This window comes from Pelodiscus sinensis, chromosome 24 (assembly GCF_049634645.1).
Source record: "Pelodiscus sinensis isolate JC-2024 chromosome 24, ASM4963464v1, whole genome shotgun sequence".
NCBI lineage: Eukaryota > Metazoa > Chordata > Testudines > Trionychidae > Pelodiscus > Pelodiscus sinensis.
This window is the reverse complement of record NC_134734.1, coordinates 18,931,225-18,950,932: the sequence shown is the minus strand read 5'-3', so window position 1 is coordinate 18,950,932 and position 19,708 is coordinate 18,931,225. Positions and strand designations below refer to the sequence as shown.

The 19,708-nt window shown below is 54.4% G+C and overlaps 1 protein-coding gene across 1 annotated transcript in view; it reads left to right on the top strand.

Moving 5' to 3' along the window:
- Window positions 1-6,153: 6,153 nt before the first annotated feature.
- The window catches only part of CDC42SE1 (CDC42 small effector 1), a 56,750-nt gene continuing 43,195 nt past the window's right edge, over window positions 6,154-19,708 (top strand). Inside the window, exon 1 of the mRNA XM_075907982.1 lies at window positions 6,154-6,338. The gene's annotated coding sequence lies outside the window, so the exon portion shown is untranslated. The remainder of the gene's footprint in view (window positions 6,339-19,708) is intronic.

Genomic DNA, 19,708 nt, shown 5'->3' with positions numbered 1-19,708 from the left:
TCCCAGGTTCAGTCCTTTTCTAGGCATGGGTATCCCTGCCCAGTTCACTTCATCTTCCCCACCCCCAGCTCCTGGCTTGGACTCATAAAAATACAGCAGCAGGCGGATTTCCTTTCCGTTCAAATCTCAATGCTTTCTTCCCATTGGTTCTCCTGGCTCCCTGCCAACACTTCCTGGATACCTGGGTTTAACCCTTTAGATACTGAATGCTGGGAAAAGGGTAGTACCCCTCCCATCCATCAGAGACGCAACGTGGGGTACTAGCTGGAACACTGAACTTAGACCACGAGACCTTGGGTCTCTTCCCAACTCTACCATAGACCTGCTGGGTGACCCTGAGTCAGTCACTTCCCCACTCCATGCCTTAGTTTCCCCTCCCCTCCTCTGTCTTTTTAGATGGAAGCTCTTTGGGGACAGGTACTGGCTTTTACTCTGTAGCACCCAGCCAGACTAGTCCAGACTGGAATTTCACCAGGCTCCAATAAGATACAGAATAACTTTTCTATTCCTGTGCTATGATTTTGTCCCAGTTCCTGCTGGCTTGGTGGTGGTGTTGGTTGGGATGGAATGTGCCCAAGGGGAAGCTAAGATAAAGAACCACTGGGTCTGATTCCCCATTCCAGGTATACCTACACATCGGGGTGACTGCCGCTCGGGTACACATACTTATGTTAGCAGGGCTAAAAATGGCAGTGCAGATGCAGCGGTGTGGGCCCGGGATGCTGCATACCACGTCACCGGCACTGCGTCTACCCAGCTATGATCAGCCAGGCCAGGGTGGGTGCAAATAGCTCTGGCATGCCTACCTGAACGGCAATCAGTTTCTCAGCAGGACTCCAATGAAATTAGGGTGACTGGATGTCCAGTTTTGGACTGGAACGTTGGGTCAAAGAGGGAACTTGACAATGTCCAGTCCGCACTTGGGATGCAAAAAACTAGTTGACTAGCCACTTCCCCCCTGCCCTTGCTGTAAGAGGCATCAAGGGGGGAGGGAGAAGTGAAACGGCATCAGAGGGACAGCTCAGTGGTTTGAGAATTGGCCTAGTAAACCCAGGGTTGTGAGTTCAATCCTTGTGGAGGCCATTTGGGGCAAAATTTGTCAGGGGTGGTACTTTGTCCTGCTGTGAAGGCAGGGGACTGGACTCGATGACCTTTCCAGGTCCCTTCCAGTCCTAGGAGATAGGCAATCTCCATTAATTAAAAAAAAAAAAAAAAAGCAATGCCACATAGAGCCAGGGTCAGCAGGGGAATCCCCAGATAGCCCCTAGCTCCATGTGGTGCTGCTGCTTTGAAACAGGAGTAGGGGGCCAGCAGGGGATTCAATCAGTCCCTCACTGGCCCCATTCTCTCCACATTGCTTTTGTCTTTGAAATGTAGCAACAACATTGGGGCTGTTGCTACATGTCAAAGGCGAGGCTCCCTTTGAATAGTCGACGCAAATTGCATCGACTATTCGATTCGCTTATTAATCTAAATGTAACATCGCTAGTCCGCACCATTGAGCGGACACTAAAAGTCCAGTCGGCTACACTAACCAGCCTCTGCCCCTAGGAGGCGGGAAGAGCAGCAGCTGGAGTCACATAGAGGAGCTGCTTCCTGCTCAGCTGTTGAAGCCTGACAGAGAGCCGTGCCCGGCTCCAAGAGGTAAGTGCTGGGGCCAGTCGCCCTCCCTCCTGCACCTCTCCTCCTCCTTAGCTTGTTGGCGGGCAAATTCAAAATGCAGGGAGCCATCGCGTGGGACTTCTCTCCATTTTGAGCGATCCTGGGCGAGTGTCTCCCAAGTGTCAACGTCAATGTTGCATTTCTGTAAGTTACCCTTTAGCAAGTCCTTCGAAGGCTTCCGTTGTCCTCCCACGTTACGGTGTCCTTTCAGCTGAGAAAACAGGGAGGCGATGGTCCGGACTCCAAACAACGTGACCAGTCCAGCGAAGTTGCTGACGGATGATCGCTGCCTTGATACTGGTGGTCTTTGCCTCTTCCAGAACCCTGCTGTTAGTGCTCCTGTTTTCCCATTTGATCTGCGAGATCTTGCCAAGGCAGCATTGGTGATACCTCTCCAGGACTTTTCCAAGTGATATCTGTAGGTTGCCCAGGTTTCAGACCCATACAATAGTGCTGGGAGAATGATGGCTGGATAGACAAGAAGTTGGGTGTCTGTTCGAATGGCATGATCTTCAAAAACCCTGTGTCATAAACTAGCAAAGGCCGCACAGCCCCAGCTCCGATGATGTTGTATTTCTACAGCAATATCCGTCTTGGATAAAAGATAACTTGCCAAAACTCCTGTCATCTGAAGAAGTGGGCTGTGCCCACAAAAGCTCATGATCCCATCTACATGTTTTGTTAGTCTATAAAGTGCTACCAGATTTGTTGTTTTTTAAGTTTATCTTGTACAGACTAACATGGCTACCCCCTGACGCTTCCGAGGTAGAGAAAATGATCGACTTTCTCCAGTGCCTCGCCGTTGATTTTAATAGATGCGGGGGTATGGTACCTCATTTGGAGAGAGCTGATGGAGCACTTTGGCCCTCTTGATGTTGAGGGTGAGACTAAAACATATGTAAGCATCAGCAAACACCTTCAAGCTAGTTTGAAGATCTTTCCCAGAGTGAGCAAAAACTGCAGTGTCATCCGCAGACTGAAGTTCTGTGAAAGATGTGGTTGCAATCTTACTTTTAGCATTCAGCCTGTTACCGTGTACAGCTGAAGCAACAGCTCGGCACGACAAAGGGATCTGCCCCCACAGATTTATGGGGCGCTATCACACGCAGTTTTCTCCATCTGCCCCCTCTCCGCGCCTGAGTCTCCTGGCACTGCTGCTCCCATAGAACGACTACAGCCTCCTGAGCTGCCCAGTCAGTAACCCACATACGTACAAAACGATGGGGACTCATCATATCGTGGTTAGCTATAAGCACTCAAGAGAGACCTTGGAGTCATTGTGAAGAGTTCTCTGAAAACATCCCTTCAATGGGCTGAGCAGCCAAAAAAGCAAACAGAATGTTGGGAATCATTAAGAAAGGAGAATAAGACAGAGAATACAGTAATTCCTCATTTAACACGTGCCCGCTTAACACGTTGTCACGATAGCACGATTTTTTTTTAGGGAACGTTTTTTGAATTACATGACAGTCCCTGGAATAACACGATTTCCCCAGCTGGCCCGTTGCCAGCGGCTGCACGGGGCTTCCCCTGCCTCCCTGCAAAGCGGTGGAGGGTTCGCCGCTCGCCGCGCTGTTCCCCGGCAACCCCCCCTCTCCGGACACAGTGCGGGTTCTGGCAGATCTGCCACAGGGGTATACTCCCAACCCAGTCCCCCTCTCCACTCCCCCCCTTCCATTACCAGAGCCAAACACCTCCCCTCCCTACTGTAACCCAGTCCCCTTTCTCCCCCAACCTTATGTCCTGGTCCCAACAGACACCACCACTTGAAACGCAACCCCCACCTTTCCCATTATTTTCAGTGGGAAAATTGACCCCACATAGCACGTTTTCACTTAACACGATCATTTTCTGAAACATAGCTATAGTGTTAAATGAGGAATCACTGTACCGTATTGCCTCTGTATAACTCCATGGTACGTCCAGATCTTGAATAGTGTGTGCAGATGTGGTCACCTCATCTCTAAAAAGATATATTGGCATTGGCGAAAGTTCAGAAAAGGACAACAAAAATGACGAGGGGTATGGAACGGCTGCCATGTGAGGAGAGATTAATACAACTGGGACTTTTCAGCTTGGAAAGGAGGAAACTAAGGGGGGAATATGATAGAGGTCTAGAAAATCCTGACTGGTGCGGAGAAAGTGAATAAGGAAAAATTATGTACTTGTTCCCATAACACAAGAACTAGGGGGTCACCAAATGAAATTAAAAGGTTTAAAACAAACAAAAGGAAGTTTTTCTTCATGCAACGCACAGGCAATCTGTGGAACTCCTCGCCAAAGGATGTTGTGATGGTCAGGACTTTAGCAGGGTTCAGAAAAGAGCTAGATAGATTCATGGAGGTTAGGTCCATCAATGGCTATTAGCCAGAATGGGCAGGAATGGAGTCCCGAGCCTCTGTTTGTCAGAAGCTGGGATTGGGCAAAAGGAGATGGATCATTTGATGGTTCCCTGTTCTGTTCATTCTCTCTGGGACACCTGGCATTGGCTACTTTCAGAAGACAGGATTCTGGGTTAGATGAACCTTTGGTCTGACCCTGTGTGGCCTTTTTTATGTTGTTGAAAAAATAAATCAGGAGGAGGAAGAGAGAAAAGAGGTGAAGGAAGAAAGTTTGCAAAGTGTTATGTAAGCTAAACCCAGTGCTGCTCTATAATTCATTCCCAAAAAGCATTTTGCCATTGAACATTTAATGAAATTAACGAGGAGCGGAAACAGCTTCAGAGATGGAAACAAAAATCACAGGAGGAGGTTGCTCTGGGACCAGTTCAGAGATGTGTCGTAGGCCCACTTAGCACTATCCTTATGCCAGCGCAGCGCCATAAGCTGCAGTTCCCATGTGGCCAGAGGATCTGTACCAGCCCCCAGACTGGTAACACACTTTTAGCTCAACCGCCCCGGGTGCGAGCGCAGCTCTGGAAGGCGCACGACAGTTCCTGGTGTACCAGTCACTTTGCCACAAAGTTCCCTTTGTGGAATAAGATTGGGTTTCTCACGCCCAGCAACAGCGAGGGCCCAAGGTCTGCAGCGGTCCACAGAGGCAGTAATGATACATTCTGCTTTGCAACAAAACTCCCAAGCTACCAAGGCCCAAATGGGGGGGTGCGGGTGTGTGGGAGACAGAGCCTCAAGATTGTTCATGAAAGCCTGAAAGGCCGCGGCACGTCTTCTCCTGGGGTAAAGCCGGGTTCGTCTCCAGGGAGAACTGAGCTAACGCAGGGTAGTTACAGAATCAACCCTGCAGAGCTACCAGCTGGTTCCTGCAGCTCGGAGCTGCTGGCCTGTTCTCCCAGCACCAGAACTTTCACCAAGGCAGCTCGGGAGTCTTCACATGTGAAAGTCAGCCACAGCAGGCTGCGGGCAGCCCCAGAACTTTCTCTTCACTTCACCGGGCTCATCTTCCGTCCTGGAGCTCTCCTCCTCAACGGAGCCTGGCGGGTGTGTCTGTCAACCTGGGCAGGGAGGCGAGTGCCCAGCTGGAGAGATGCACCAGGTCTTATTCCCTCTTGACTCCTCTAGGCTGGCAATCTCCAAGTGCTTTACACCCATTAAAGAACATAGCCTGAGAACCCAACAGTGACCTTAAGGCCTGTTCTTACCCACAACCCTTAACCCCCAGCGAGTAGCCCATTAATTAAGCAGCCCTGAAGTGTTTGCAGAGCGTAAATCTCACAATCCCAGCGGGGGAAACTGAGGCACAAACAGGCCATCAGGGGTAGAACCCTGTATCCTAAATCCCAGGCCTCTTTCCCCGGCTCTGCCTGGGGCTATCCCCAGAACACCTTAGCTTCCAGCTCTTGGGAAAGAGCCCAGTTTCCAAAACCTGGCCTTTCAATTCCAGCTCTGGGCAACCCACCTGTTGGGGTGGACCCGACACTCAGCTGTGTCCAGACTCAGGGGTTTTTTCGAAAAAAGTAGCCTTTTTTCGAAAAAACGTCACCTGCGTCCAGACTCAAGCCGCGTTCTTTCGAAATTAAATCGAAAGAACGCGGCTTTTCTTTCGACGGCGGTAAACCTAATTCTACGAGGAAGAACGCCTTCTTTCGAAAGTTCCTCTTTCGAAAGAAGGCGTTCTTGAATGTAAATAGGGCTTCCTCGAAAGAGAGCATCCAGACTCTCTGGGTGCTTTCTTTCAAAAAAGCAAGCCGCTTTTTCGAAAGTTCCGCGTGTAGTCTAGACGCGCTCTTTCAAAAGAGGGTCTTTCGAAAGATACTTTTGAAAGAGCCTCTTTCGAAAGAGGCTTGCAGTCTAGACATAGCCTCACAGCTCAACACCATGAGGCGGCTGGGGGGAAAGAGAGTCAGGCCCCTACAAAAAAGAAGCCTTTAAAAAAACCCCAACACATCTCTGGCCCTAATTAACTACTCCACCACGCCTGGGTCTCCACTCCGGCTCAGGCCGCTAAGAGTTAATATGGCCCGCAGGCGGGGAAGGGGAAGGGGGTAGGGCCGCTTTGCTCCACTCCTTCCTGCGAGTTGCAATGCAGCATGTGTCCAGGGTCGGTGCTGCGCGCCCGGCGAGCCGGCTGTGTATTTAGCGCCCGGCGTGTTGAAACGCGAGCATTTCCTCACTCCTCTCCCCGAACCACACCTCGGCCAGGGGCTGAAGTTCCCAAGGAAACTTTCCTCCTCCTCGACCCAGAGAAGGCGCCCGAGCCCGGCGCGCTCAGAGGGGAAGGTAAGGGGGCGGCTGGATCCTTTTCCAAATCCGCATCTCCACGCTGGTCAATTTCAGGGACCCAGAGCCGAGGCAGCTGGACTCCAGGCGGGGGTCTGGTGGCGCAGAGAAAGGGTCTTATTCGCCTTCACTGGGGCAGCAGCCTGGCTTGATTCCTTGACCCCCGGCTGTGGGACGAGAGAGGGTGGGAAAGTCCCGCTGCCCGTGCGCTGGGCGCAGAGGAGCTGGGCCATTTTTGGGGGGTGGCTTTCTCGGAAGAGAAACTCGGTTGCAGCGTCTGGAACTGGCTGCACCATTCCAGAGCCTGGTTTGAATGCGGCCCATTGATTCAGGTTTGGAGTGGGGCTTGTGGGAAACCCCCTCCGGGCCCTTTCCTGGAACAGCTGGAGGGGGGGGGGGGTTGTGAAGCAGGTAGGTGAAATGCTTTCCCGGGGCTTGCAAGGTTCAACCCCCCACCCCCCCAGGAGGTTGGGGAGAAATCGAGCCGGAAGTCTCCTCTTTTTCAAACGTGTGTTTGAATTTAAACCGGAGAGGGAGGGCGTGAGCCATGGGCCAGGGCAGTTAGAGGCACAGGCTTGCAAGGCTTCTAGTGGCTGGGAAGGCAAAGAGGAGCGAGGCCGGAGTGAATCCGGAGTGAGTCCCCTTTGCTGAGGACGGTGGAAACCTTTCCCATAGAGCCGGCTCTTCACTCCTGCGAGTAACAGGGCCGCTCTGGAGGGAGTGTTTGAAGAGTCACGCCCTTGGCTCCCTTCCTTAGGGTGAAACTGGCTGTAGAGGATGGGAAATGGCTCTTTTCTCCCTCTCTTGAGGTGGGTTTGGGTCCGGGCTGTCTTGCAGCGGGGGCTTGGTTACAGCAACCTGGAGCCTGAGCGGCTTGTTCCCTTCAATGTGACACCCCCACCCCGTGACCCTAATGTCCAAGCCCTGGACCTCTGCCTCGGTGGCCAAACTGCCAATAAAGGTCTTTAAAGGTCACTCTAAAACAAATAATGCAGAGGAATGGAAAAAACAGCCCTGGCTGCTTAAAGTTTAGGCTGCCGAAAAGCCTTTGGGGAACTTTTTTTTTTTTTGGTCTTCCCTCTGTGATCCCTTTGCTGTGCTGATTCATTGGTGAGTAAGAAATTGGAGACCCCCCCAGTCTGCATCAGAGCCCTGATTATAGCTACGTGATTGCTTCACGCTGACCCCCTGCCGAGTCCAGGACAGCAGGGGCACCCCTGCCCAGGCAGGATCCCACGCCCGTGACGTGCCGCCTGCTGCTGCAGGATTTCTCAACAGCCAGGCGGGGAGGCGAGGCTGCAAGAGAAGTCATTTTGTGTGCGTGTAGGAGACACAGCCTAGCTGTCTGGCCTGCTGAGCTGAGAACCAGCTGGCTCCCGTTCCCTTTCAAAGGGCTTTAGGGACCAGCAGGCCCGGTCCTGCTCCCTGTGGCATTGGATTGGGCCCATCGAGTCTTTCCCTGTCAGCAAAGAGCGTGGGCTGCCCATCTGTAAATTCCCACCGAGGATGGGGGGAAAGAACTTACCTATAACCCCAACCCCATCGGGGCAGATTCTGACCTTGTTCCATGGGCATGTGCCTCTGGAAGCAAGAACAGAACGTGGCTGCTGGTGTGGAGAGTCAAACTTGTCCAGCCTCTGGCCTCGAGGGTGAAAACTCCCTTAGTGTGCGTTATTTGGAAGGTCCTTTGCTTTGCTAAAGCAGTCTTTCCCCTGGATCAAGGGTGGATGGATTGATTTTTCTGGAGTGTGTTTGAATGAGACACTTGAGCTTGGGGGGGCGGGGGACCTGTTCCCTGAGAGGTTTCTATCCCCACTGGGGATTTTGAAATCAAGCCTTCTCTTCTGGAAGAGAGGCTTTCGCTGAAACGGGCGTGATTCTGCAGATGTTCTCTGGCCAGGGCGAGACGGGGGGGATTAGGCGGGCAAAGTGGGTCCCATCTGGTCTTAGAACTGTGGCTCTCTAAAGAAACTCCTCAAGCGCCGTGACTCACCAGCCTTCGGGCCTCTTTGTGGCTCTCATGGCTTCCCAAGGACTTGGGAGAGAGAGAGAAAAATTAAACTGTGTTGCGTTTTCCCGCAGCGGGGTTTAGTTTTGCTACTCTGCCTTGCGTGTTGGGCACCCGCTGTTCCACACAGTAGCAAGAAAGGATCTTGATTAAATACCAAATATTTCAAGCTGCTTTCACTGTTCCCAGGAGGCCAGCAGGAGAAATGCTTAGGGCTCATTGTCACAGTATTCTTGGCTGGGGGCCGAGGAGGGTCTGAAATCTTGCCATCTCTCGCCTGGTTTTTCAGGCCCACAAAGGCGCAGCCTCCGTCTCAGCTGCGGTTGTGCAAAGCTCAGATGCCCAAGGGCTAGATTCTCAGTGAGGGTAAGCCAGCGTCAGAAGAGCAGGGTCGGTTCTACCTGAGGTGAACCAAAGAGGGTAGGCAGGTGTCAGAGCAAGATTTGATCCTTCACTGACTATCTTATGGCTGGCTCATCTCTGAAAAAGCCGGGGCTAGATCTGTGGCTGGTGTAAATCTTTACTCCATTGATGTCAGTGGGGCAAAACTACCATGCCCTGGCTGAGCATTTGACTCGTTTGCTGCTGGAGAGAGAGGCTGTGTGCACTTGCCTTAGCGGTGAGTCCAGATCTAGCCATGGGAAACACACATGTTGTGTGGGTTTTTTTTTTTTTTTTTTTTTTTTTTTAAAGGTCACCCAGATAGGAATTTCCTCTCTGGCCATGATTGCTGTGGTGAGCTGAGCCAAGTTTAAAAAAGAGAAGATTGAGGGGGGACATGAGAGCAGTTTTCAGGTATCTAAAAGGGTGTCGTAAGGAGGAGGGAGAAAACTTGTTCATCTTGGCCTCTGAGGATAGAACAAGAAGCAATGGGCTTAAACTGCAGGAAAGGTGGTTTAGGTTGGACATTAAGAAAAAGTTCCTGCCGGTCAGGATGGTCAAACACTGGAATAAATTGCCCAGGGAGGTTGTGGAATCTCCATCTCTGGAGATACTTCAGACTAGGTTAGATAAATGTCTATCAGGGGTGGTCTAGGCAGTACTTGGTCCTGCCACGAAGGCAGGGGACTGGACTTGATGACCCTTCCAGTCCTAGGATTCTATGGTTCTAATACCTGCAATTCCTTCACCCCTGATTTGGGGCATGTTTGCCTCTGTTATAATACTAAATGATATTGTATTTGTGCTCCCGTAGTATGTAGGAGCCCGCCCGTGGATCAGCACCCCCTGGGGCTGGGGGTGGTACAAACCAGGATGAAAAGACGGTCTTGAGGATCGACAAGTGCGTGCTGCGTGGACACGGAGCGAGAGCGCTCGGTCTCACTAGACGGGGGAGGAGGGGAAATGGAGTTGCAGAGGGTATAGCTATGCTGCAGTCCAAGATCTGCAAGTCAGCTGACTCAGGCTCCCAGGGCTGCGAATTGTAGTGTAGGCGCTCAGATGGGGCGGGAGAGGGTGTCACAGCTCTGAGACCAGCCCAAGCCAACATGTCTCTGCTGCAGATTTTAGCCGATCTGGGCCCTGAGGTTTGGTCCTGCGGGTTTCTCGTTGGAGCAGCCAATCAGAGACCTCAAATCTCCTGAGTCCGAGCACGACTAACTAGCCCACAGAACAAGTGGGTTGCCAAACTCATGGTCCATTTTGGTCAATTTCACGGACATGGGGTTTTTAAACTGGTAAACTTCAAGTTCAGGGATTTAAATCGGCAGTGTCCCGGTGGTGTAATTGTAGGGGTCCTGACCCGAAAAGGGTTGTGTGGAGGTCACAAGATTATTGCAGGGTGTGCGTGTTGCAGCACTGCTACCCTTACTTCTGCGCTGCTGTGGGTGGTGGTGCTACCTTCAGAGCCGGGGAGCAGCGGCTTCTGGCTGGGAGCCCAGCTTGGGTGGCAGAGCTACTTCCAGCGGCAGCATAGAAGTAAGGATGGGTTGGCATGGAACTGATCCCTTTATTTCTGCACTGCTGGCTGGCAAGGCGCTAGGCCAACCTTACAACCGCTTCTCTGTGCAGCTTTCAGAGCTGGGCAGCTAGAGCCCTATGGTTTGCAATACTGTGATGCTCCTAAAATAACCTTGTGATTCCCGCTTTGAGTTAGGATCCCCATCTGAGAAATGCTGCCCTTCCTCCCCTGCATGAAATCTGTCTAGTGTAGGGTAAAGCGCATCTGTGGCCAGATTTCACTATTCGAGATGTTTGCCAGGGCTGCAAATTTGGTAGGAGCCTAATGATAAAGGACAGAGGAGGGGTGGAAGGGAATGACCGGTCCAGAGCAGAGGTGACACGTGAATGTGACCACAATGCCCGCCTGTATATCCTAGACAGACGGAACTGAACCTGGGATTCCTGGAGCTTCGTGCATGAGCTTCTACAGCTGGAGCAAAAGGCTGTAGAGGAAACTCCTTCTTTCTCTCTGTACGTGGGCTAAGGGCCGCTGCATGGGATAGTGAGTCACACCCAGTAGATGCGTGGGTTACGTATGCCGCTGGCTGGCTTTCTTCTGAAGGGGGGTTGGACTCAGAGAAGATCTGGGGACGGGACGAAGCATCGCATCTCGCTGTCTTCCCTGCCCGTGGCACGGGGCTGTCCCACGCCGTGCCGTGTCATGCTGCCGTGTCCACGGGGTAAAAACCGGACTAGCCCACAAAAGGCATCCAACGCGGTAGGGCTCGCTGGAATTCTGGGGGCAGAAAAGATGCCCCGATCCCTCCAGCCCCGCTAGGCACTTAGCACAGGGCCGATGCGTGGGCTGGTGGCGGGAGCCATGCCGGATTTAGCGCTGCCCAAGCGGCGTGCAGGGGGTTAAGGGAATTTAGCCGAGCTCTGCAAATGCCAGCGGCCGGGCCGGGGCACAATGAGCCTTTGGCAGGCTGAGGAATGCTCTGTCTTTGGGGCTGAGCAGATTTTATATTCTCTAACAAGGGCGGTGGGGGGCGGAGAGGGGGAGCTTTCTTTCTGGACGGCTGGTTTCGTCTCATTCCGCAGTTGTGGGAGGGCTGCATCGGGAACAGCCCTGTTCGTTTCCCAACGGGGGTTGGGGAGCCCGTGGGTGGGTTTGGGAGACACATGCACCCCCTTTCTCCAAGCAGATTCAGGGATTACTGTCATGGCGCTGCAGTAGGAAGCCTCGGTTGGCAATACTGCCCTTCCCCTCCATACGCTAGGGGTTGTACAGACACAAAGCAAAGAGAACGCACGTTGAGCTTGCGGGGATTATCTGGACATAGTTTCCCAGACTTGTTCTGTCTCTGCCCAATGTGGCACAGACACCAGAGCCTCATACTCTTCTCACCGATCCCTGTACCCCTCAGGAGTGACTCCAGTGGGTTACGCCTGATGCAGCGGCTAGGAAATCCGAATCGGGCTCCAAAGAGCCTTTGAGCTCCTTGCCTTGAGCTGAGGACATGCTGGGCAGTGTTCCTTGTAAGCTGAGTGCTTGGGTGCCCACACAGGAGAGATTCACGTGCCACCCGGCAGCTTAGCAGGGAGCCCACAGCCAGCAGCAGGTATTCTACAGGTGGTGCACATCCGCACATGCCTTGGTGCCCACAACAACATTTATTCTGTACATGGTTGGGGGGGGGGGGAAATAGAGGGCACGCTAAGGATGTTAAAATGCAGTTAATTGACAAGTCCATAGGCACGTCTGCATTCCTTTTTTGAAATGTACAAGAGCCCAGCTGGGGCTCTTGTACATTTCAAAGGAGGAATGTGGAAGTGCCCATTGACTAGTCAAAAAACTGTCCCATAAGCAAATGCTTATTGGATAGTCGACTAGTCTTTAATATCCTTAGGGCGCGCTGGTGCCCATTCCACCATGGCCCCTGAGAATAGCTACTTCTGCCCCTCCGGTTCGGAATCTCCTCCCCTGCGTCTGAAATTCTCCATGGACTTGCTGCAGCTGCCCCTCAGCTTGGCCCCTCTCTGCTCCTTCTGCCTGGCTTAGCGGAGCGTTCTCCTCTGTGCCTGCCGCCGGCATCTCTCCCGTGCCCTGCTCATCAGAGCTGTCCTGTCCATGATGCTGGCTTCCCTGTTCACCCTTTCCACTGTCCTTTGTGCAGCACCTGCTGTTTGGAGCAACCTCCCTGGCTCTCTGCTTTGGATGCCACCCCTTCATCGGGTCTGGTGGCCTCTCCCTCGGTGGCTGGGATTTTCACTTTGTAATCAGATTACTTAGATCCCTAAAGAGATGCCATTGGGATGGATAATGCCTGGCCACTACTGGCCTTTGACAGTGTAAATGGATGTTGCTCTCTGGGGGCCAGATTCCTGGGCAGTAAAATCGGGCAGGCTGTCTTGGATCAGACTCCCCTGTGGGTGTGAATCCGTGTTGCTCCCTTGAGATCGGCAAGCCGGCCCCGTTTTACACCAGCTGGGGGGATGGCCCAGCGGCGCTGAATTGCGCTGGCAGCTCGGAGCTGGCGTTTCCAAGGCTGGCATGAATTGGGAGCATTCTTCTGAGAGGCTGCCCGGTGGAGCAGTTCCCTGGGCCCGAGCTCGGCCGCAGCCCTGCTGCAGGGAACAGAGCGGCCGTTTGAGGGGACTGGCTGGGTCTGTATTGTCGCTCTGTGCGCAGACAGGTCACCCGGGGCAGACGGCTGGAGCACAGCTGCATTCAAACCCGGTTGGGGGGGAGTCAAGGGGGGAGTTTCCTTTCTATTCATTTCTGTTCTGTTTCCGTGACTGGCGAAAATCAAAGCTGCTTCTGCATATGCCTCTGTTCCCCTCCCCCTCTCGCCCAGAGCAGAGGCGCTGCCCACAGCGGCTTCCTGGCACTCAGTAGTTTTGGACCACGGGCAGCGCTCCCTGTTCGCGGAGCACTTGACTCTCTCCTGGGCAGCCACGGAAATGCCGCCCGACTGATTCGCGGAGTGCCCACAACCGCTCGCATGCGTTTCTGGTGGTGCACATGCCTGGGTGCGCAGAACAAAATGTATTCCGCACGGATGGGAATAATGAGAGGGAATACTGGCTGTGAGGGACTGCGGGCAGGTGGCTTCTCAGTCACTTCAGCTGCTCTGTGCCAGGGCTAGCGAGGCATAGTTGCTACCCAGTTGGGGTGGCAGCCTCTTTGCACTGATGCGAGGGAATCTACCAGCTGTGCCGTTCACCTCCTCCTTAAATCTATATTCTCCCATCATCTCAGTGCCAAGGGCAGTGAGGCCAACAGCCACTGTGCAGGGCCCAGGGCAAGATATGGGGGGCTCCCTGGCTCAGTGCCCCTGGAAGGGGCGGGGCCTCAGGCAGAAGGGGTGGGGCCAGGAGCAGACAGTCCTCACAGCCGCACAGAGCGGCACTCCGGCGGCAATTCAAAGAGGGCCAGGGCTCTGACTGCTGACACGGTATCGGTGGCTGTGAGCCCTAGGATCCCTTGAATTGCCAGGCCACAAGGCAACTGCTCGCTTCGTTCCCGGCCCTACCCCCTGTCAGTGGGCTTGGCCGAGGGCCCTGGTGTTGTGAACCAATCGCTCTCTTCCTGCTGTGTATTATCCCATCTCTCGAGGGGCGGGTGGAAACTGACATCTGGTCTAGTCACCAGGAGACAGGACTCCTGGCTTCTGTTGCTGAGTAGCGGTGTGCCTCAGTTTCCCCTTCTAAAGTAGAGGAGCAAATCCAAGAAGATGATTCCTCCTCCTTAGTAGGTGTGACTTGCTCCGAGACTGACTGTACGGCAGAAGCGCTCAGTATTATTGTCGGTCTTGTCCCATGTCTCCTATTCCACCCCCTGCTTCAAGTCTAGATAACCCGGAACAGGGACCCTACATCTCAGCGAAACCAGCCCAAGAACCGGGCATGTGCTTTCCTCTGCCGCCCCCCAGCTGATCTTGGTACAGAGGAAACACTTGTGATTTCACTAGTCTGCGGCAGTGAAAGAAGGGAACTAAATTGATAATGGCTCAAGAAAGAAAAGGCTGGTGTGGAGGAGGGGTGTTAAATTTCAATGAATTAACTCATTGAGTAGTTGATGGGATTTCTATCGATTAGTCGATAAGGGCGCTTCCGCCTTAGCTCTGATAAAGCTAGCAATGGGGAGAAACGACTCGGCGTCTAGTCGCTTACGTCTCTGGTAGGAGTGGGTGGTGCAGGGAGTCTCTCTCCAGAGCTGCTCCCTCTCAGAGACGGAGCAAGGAGGGGGAGACGGATCTGAAGCAGGAGATGTCTGGATACCTCTGCAGAGCGGGGGTCTGGGGCGGGGCCAGAGCTTGGAGTCCCTGGACTGCTGCGTCTGGGGGAAGAGTTATCTCAGTCCCACCCCACAGCTTTGCTTCACCCGCCTTCCCCCTGGACCCGGCAGCCTGAGTGTGATGATCTTCAGGATGGTGTTGCAGGGGCAATGTGGCCTAGTGGTTGGGGTCTCTGGCGTCCTGGGTTCTGTTCCTGGCTCTAAACCTGCTATGAGACCTGGCCACCTTCCTGTTCTGTGCCTCAGTTTCCCCTTCCATCCTTTAGCTGTCTGGTCTGTTTAGATTGTAAGCTCTTTGGGGCAGTGACTGTCCCTGAGTGTATGTGCAGTGCCTGGTTCAGTGGGCCTGGATTAGGGATGGTGTTTCTAGGTGTTACCGCTATAAATCAGCAGGTCTAGCGCCATGTAGGGGTCCGGTTTGTGCTACCAACACAGCCACATTGGGGATGTTGTACGCAAGCCAAGCAGCGTTCCGGTTTGTTGTATGGATCCGGTCATGCTACATAACAGGCCTGTATTTCTATTGCGCTCGTGAGAGCTGCAGCAGGGTGAGCAGAAGAGGGCAAATCAGGCCAAAATCTGCTTGTCTACATGAGGAAATTAATTTGGAGTAGGGTCAGGATGTGACATTAAACAGGATTCACTACGCCACATTAAACCCCTGTGTGAATGCCCTCGTTTGAAACTAAAGTGGCCTTCCTTTGGCTGATCTTAATTCACTTCCAAACTGGATTAAACTAAACTGCATTAAGACCGCTTTAATTCTGAATTGCAGCATCCACGCAGGAATCAAATGTGATATTTTTTTTTTAAGTGTGCTTCAAATTCACACCTTCAGGTAATTTGGATTCATTTACCTCAATGTCTCTGTGTAGACAAGCCCTCTTTCCAGAAGTGCATCCACACACAGAGGGAATCAGGAATCACTCTGTGTAGACAAGCCCTAGATTAGCATGAAACTAACATGCCTGATGCACCTTTGACTCTCGTGACCAGAATTTGTCTTCAGTGAGTAGGTACCGAGGAGGCCACTAGAAGCATCCCTGGTGCGTTGCCCTGGCGGCTCGGTTAGTACAAACCCATCCATTGGCACTGCCCTTCTCTTCGGACCAGCCCCGCAGTTGCTAGGCGACGGCAGTGGTTAAATAAATAGGGCCTTGCACAATGCCGACTGTGTCACCACCGCCTGTTCTTTGCTGGCCTGGCTGGCAGATGGGCTGGCACCAGGATTACTGGCTCGGTGGGTTGGGTGGGCCCGGATTGGCTTCACTTTCGGCAGGGCTGGGCTGTAAGAAAAGGCCCTGGTAGGAGGGTGTGGCAGGGATGCCGGGATACGGGGGGTAGGTGTCAGGCCTGCGTCATGTTGTGTAGATGCTGGAGCCACAGGTTGGGACCCTTCCCCTGGGGTTACAAATGAGTGTGGACGCCGGAGGTTACCCAACTCAGGTGGCTAACTCCAGTTCTGCTTACGCTGGACCTGCATTGCTGTGTAGACGGGCCCTGGATTGGTCCTGCCATGAGAGAGAGCAGATTCCATCCCTCACGCCACCGCTGTATCGGCTTCGTTGCCCGCTTGCGGGGCTAACGGGATGTCGCAGAAGCTGATGACTCCCCTTCTCTGAGCTGCCTCCACTTGTGACATTGGCCTAGGGCAGACACGGGGTGTAGGAAGGAGCCATTTCCACATCGGCCCCCGGCCTGGCTCTCCTCTGCCGGGCTCTGGTGTAAATTGGGAGCGACTCCGCTTTCGTAAGCAGAGGCCCAGCCTGGATTGGAATCGGAATGCCCCCCCCCCCCACGTCTGGCACCGGGATGTGGGGGAGGCAGGGCTGTGCTGTTCCCGGGCCTGCTGAGTCACTCGGTGGTCTGTCCCGCTGGTCGGCGTCTTTCCCCTTTTCGGTTTGCGAATGGAGAACTGGGGCGACATCCTCACTGGCTGATCAAGGCGTGTGAGTCACAGCGGCCCTCCCCCGCCTGGGGATGTGCGTGGAAAGGGGGGCGGTGGTCCCTCCCACACGCTCTTCTCCACCTGACCCCCACTGCAGCCGGCCCTGACCCACCAATCCACAATTTATTCAGAGCTGGATTCAGGCCAGGGCCTCTCGCCTACCGGGCTCCGTCTTGGGCCTGGGGAGCTACTCCTGACTGACCTCAGTGGGAGCTAGAGGAGAATCGGGCCTTGAGTGAGGGGGTGTGGTGTGTTTTTTGTTTAAACCTGCTGGCCGTGTGCTCTGTTAGTTTAATTCCCAGTGAATTTGGGGCTGGCCAAGCCATGATCTGGACTTTCCCGGTTAGGCAGGGAGAGAGGGTCATAGGACCAGAAGAGGAGTCAATTTGCAGGCTGCTCTGGTCAGTTCTGGTCTCCTTGCGCGACGGAGCCTCTGTCCCCCGACTCTGACGCAGGTCAGGGTTCTCCCCACTTCGCAGGTGGGCTAACTGAGGCACGGAAAGGAGAAGGGTCTGCCCGAAAGCCAACAGCAGCACCCAAGCCCTGAGTCACTGCTGAGTCAGGCTGGTGTGCGGCACACCAATCTGAAGACACACCTCTCCCAACATCAGGGCTAGAACCCAGAGTCAGGATAAAAGCAGTGTGTGTTCTAACTACTAGGGCTCACTGCCCTTCCAGAGTCAGGGATAAAAGCAGGGAGCCTTCCCTCCCCTCAAGTCCCCTGCTCTAAGCACTGGTGCATATGGCCTGCCACTGTGCAATCAGACCTGTGTGCGCACGTTTGGGTGAATCCTCTTCCGGGAGAAGCTGCTAGCTGGGCCTGACGCTCAATGGGTGTCAATCCGGAGCCGCTCCGTTGAAACGGATGGATTTATACTCGCCCCAAAGCTGCCCAGGTGGGAGAGGAATTGGATCCAGAAGCTGGAATCCCGGCAGGGACAGGAGCTTGCACTTGTTACTCCCTGGCCTCGTTCCGAGTGCGAGGCAACCCTGAGCCGGCTGTTCCCTGCTCCCTGGCCCCGGCCCGTATCCAATCCCCGGAGCTGGGCCCCGGTGCCCCCAAACCTCCTCCAACGCGCAGCGACTCCTCGCTGCTCCCCCGCGCTGACCCCAGGAGTGTCGGGCCTGATGTGCACCAGGGCAAGTGAAAAGAGAAACGAGCTCCGGGAGTCTGGGTTCAAGCTGCCTGAGTCAGCTGCTCTCGCCGCCCAAGGGCGTTCTCCGTGGAAATGGAGCCCAGAGACGGGCCCTAGCAGGGACACCCCTGCCGTTACAAGTGGCGGATTCCTCCCTGCTCCAGGTGGAAGATTCATCCGACCTGAGCAGGTTGGGGCAGGAAGGGCAATTCCAGTCAGGCCCAGCCTGAGGCGTGTTCCTGCGCAGCAGCCGTGGCCGCGGGGCCCGGGCAGGTCGGGGCTGGCCACTCGCACCAACAGTTGGGGAAAAGGGAAGGGCGTGTGGAGGGGGATTTTTCTCTGCGCCGCACGCTGATGCTGGGAAGTTCGCCGGGTTAGCGGAAGGTCTGCTTGGGAGAGACTAACAGAGACGTGCTCATTCCTGCCCAGCTCCTTCCACCTCTGCTTCCAGTGGGGCACCCCTCCGCGGCCCCCCCGGCTCCCGCCTGCACCCCTCCACTGCCCCTTGGCTCCCGCCTGCACCCCTCTGCAGCCTCCCCCCCCCGGCTCCCGCCTGAATCATGCACCACTCCTGCTTCCATTGGCACCTTTGACTTATTCAAATTAAGGCCACTGTAATTCTAAACAAGAGCATCTACACAGGAGTTTAGCACCGTCTAATGAATCCACTCTCTTTAAGTTACTGTGGCAACCAGGCTTAATTCACAATTAATTGGCTCTGACTCCGGAATAAATGCAGCCCCCTCCCCTCCCGTGGCGTTATTCCACAGTAGTTATTCCACTTGGAATTCGCATTGACTTGCCTTAATCTGAATTAACGTCCCAGTGTAGACAAAGCCGTATGCTCATGCGGTAGGCTCGCGTGCCTCCAACTCGTAGCGCCTTGCGCCCTGATCCCATGGTGACGGCTGCGTGAGAAGTCCCGTGGTCGAGAGCATTTGGCTTATGTGCAAGTCCCCATCCTGCGCTAGGCGCGCCATCCACGCCCCCCTTTTGCGTGCCCAGCGGGAAGCTGAGCCACGTGGGCACCCGCAGGGAAGCAGGCTGGTGAACGGTGTCTGTCCAGGCATGCGGCTGTTGGCCTGGCGGGGTCGGGGTGCGGGGGGAATCTGCGTGGCCCGGCAGGGGGCTGCTGGATGGAGCACCCTGGAGCCTGATCCACATCTCATCCTCTCTAGCCTGGGCGGGGTCTGTGCTGGCAGAGGGGGCAGCAGCTCCCCCCCCCCCCCCCAGCATTTCTTCCTATCCCCTTTCAGAGCAGTGGGACGACTGTTGTTTCAGGGCCTGGCTCCCAGATAAACTCTCTGGCCGCTGGATTCCGTGAGCGCCTGGCACTTGCACACCTGTACACAGCTGGGCATCTCCCTCTGATAGGGCCCCGGCTGCCTAAAGGATCTGTGCAGGTGCTGATAAAACGCCTAAGAGCTCTTAGGACACCATCTCCCCTGGATCCTGGTTGCTCTGCTGGCTGAGAGGTGATGGGCCTTCTCATGGTGCCATTTGAAGGGATAAGGGGGGGCTGTTTGTTCCCAAGTCCGATGTGGGTGGGAGGTTCCCGGCGTTGTCCTGCACCCCCGTGTGTCTCCCATGTGCACGTGCCGTGGGTTTACATGGGTTTGTGCACTGCAGCCTCGGAGGGTCTGTACACAGGGATGCTTGTATTTGCACACGTGTGTTGGCAGGCATGGCTGTCTGGGCAAGCATGCCCGCATTGGCACGCCTTTGCACGAACGTTCTGTGCGCATCTGCAAGCTAAGCGTGCTCCATGCATGTGCAGGGCCGTACATGCCGGCCTGTAACGGCTCTCTGGAGAAGTCGCGTAGTCCCAGTTCGGGAGGCCTGGTTCTCCGCTCTGCTTCGGATTCCTTGTCACTTAGCCATTCCGTGCCTCAGTTTCCTTTCTGTACATAAAGGAAAATAGCCCTGCCTTGCCTCACAGGAGCGTGAGGATAAATACGGTACATACAACAGACACATGTCAACATGTGTCTAGGTCTGTCCAAGTCAAGCAGCTCTGGCTTTTGGCCTGCTCTGACCTGTTTCTGCTCCCACGTGCTCTGCATCAGAGCCCTTCTCCTATAGCCCGGAATGCCCCTT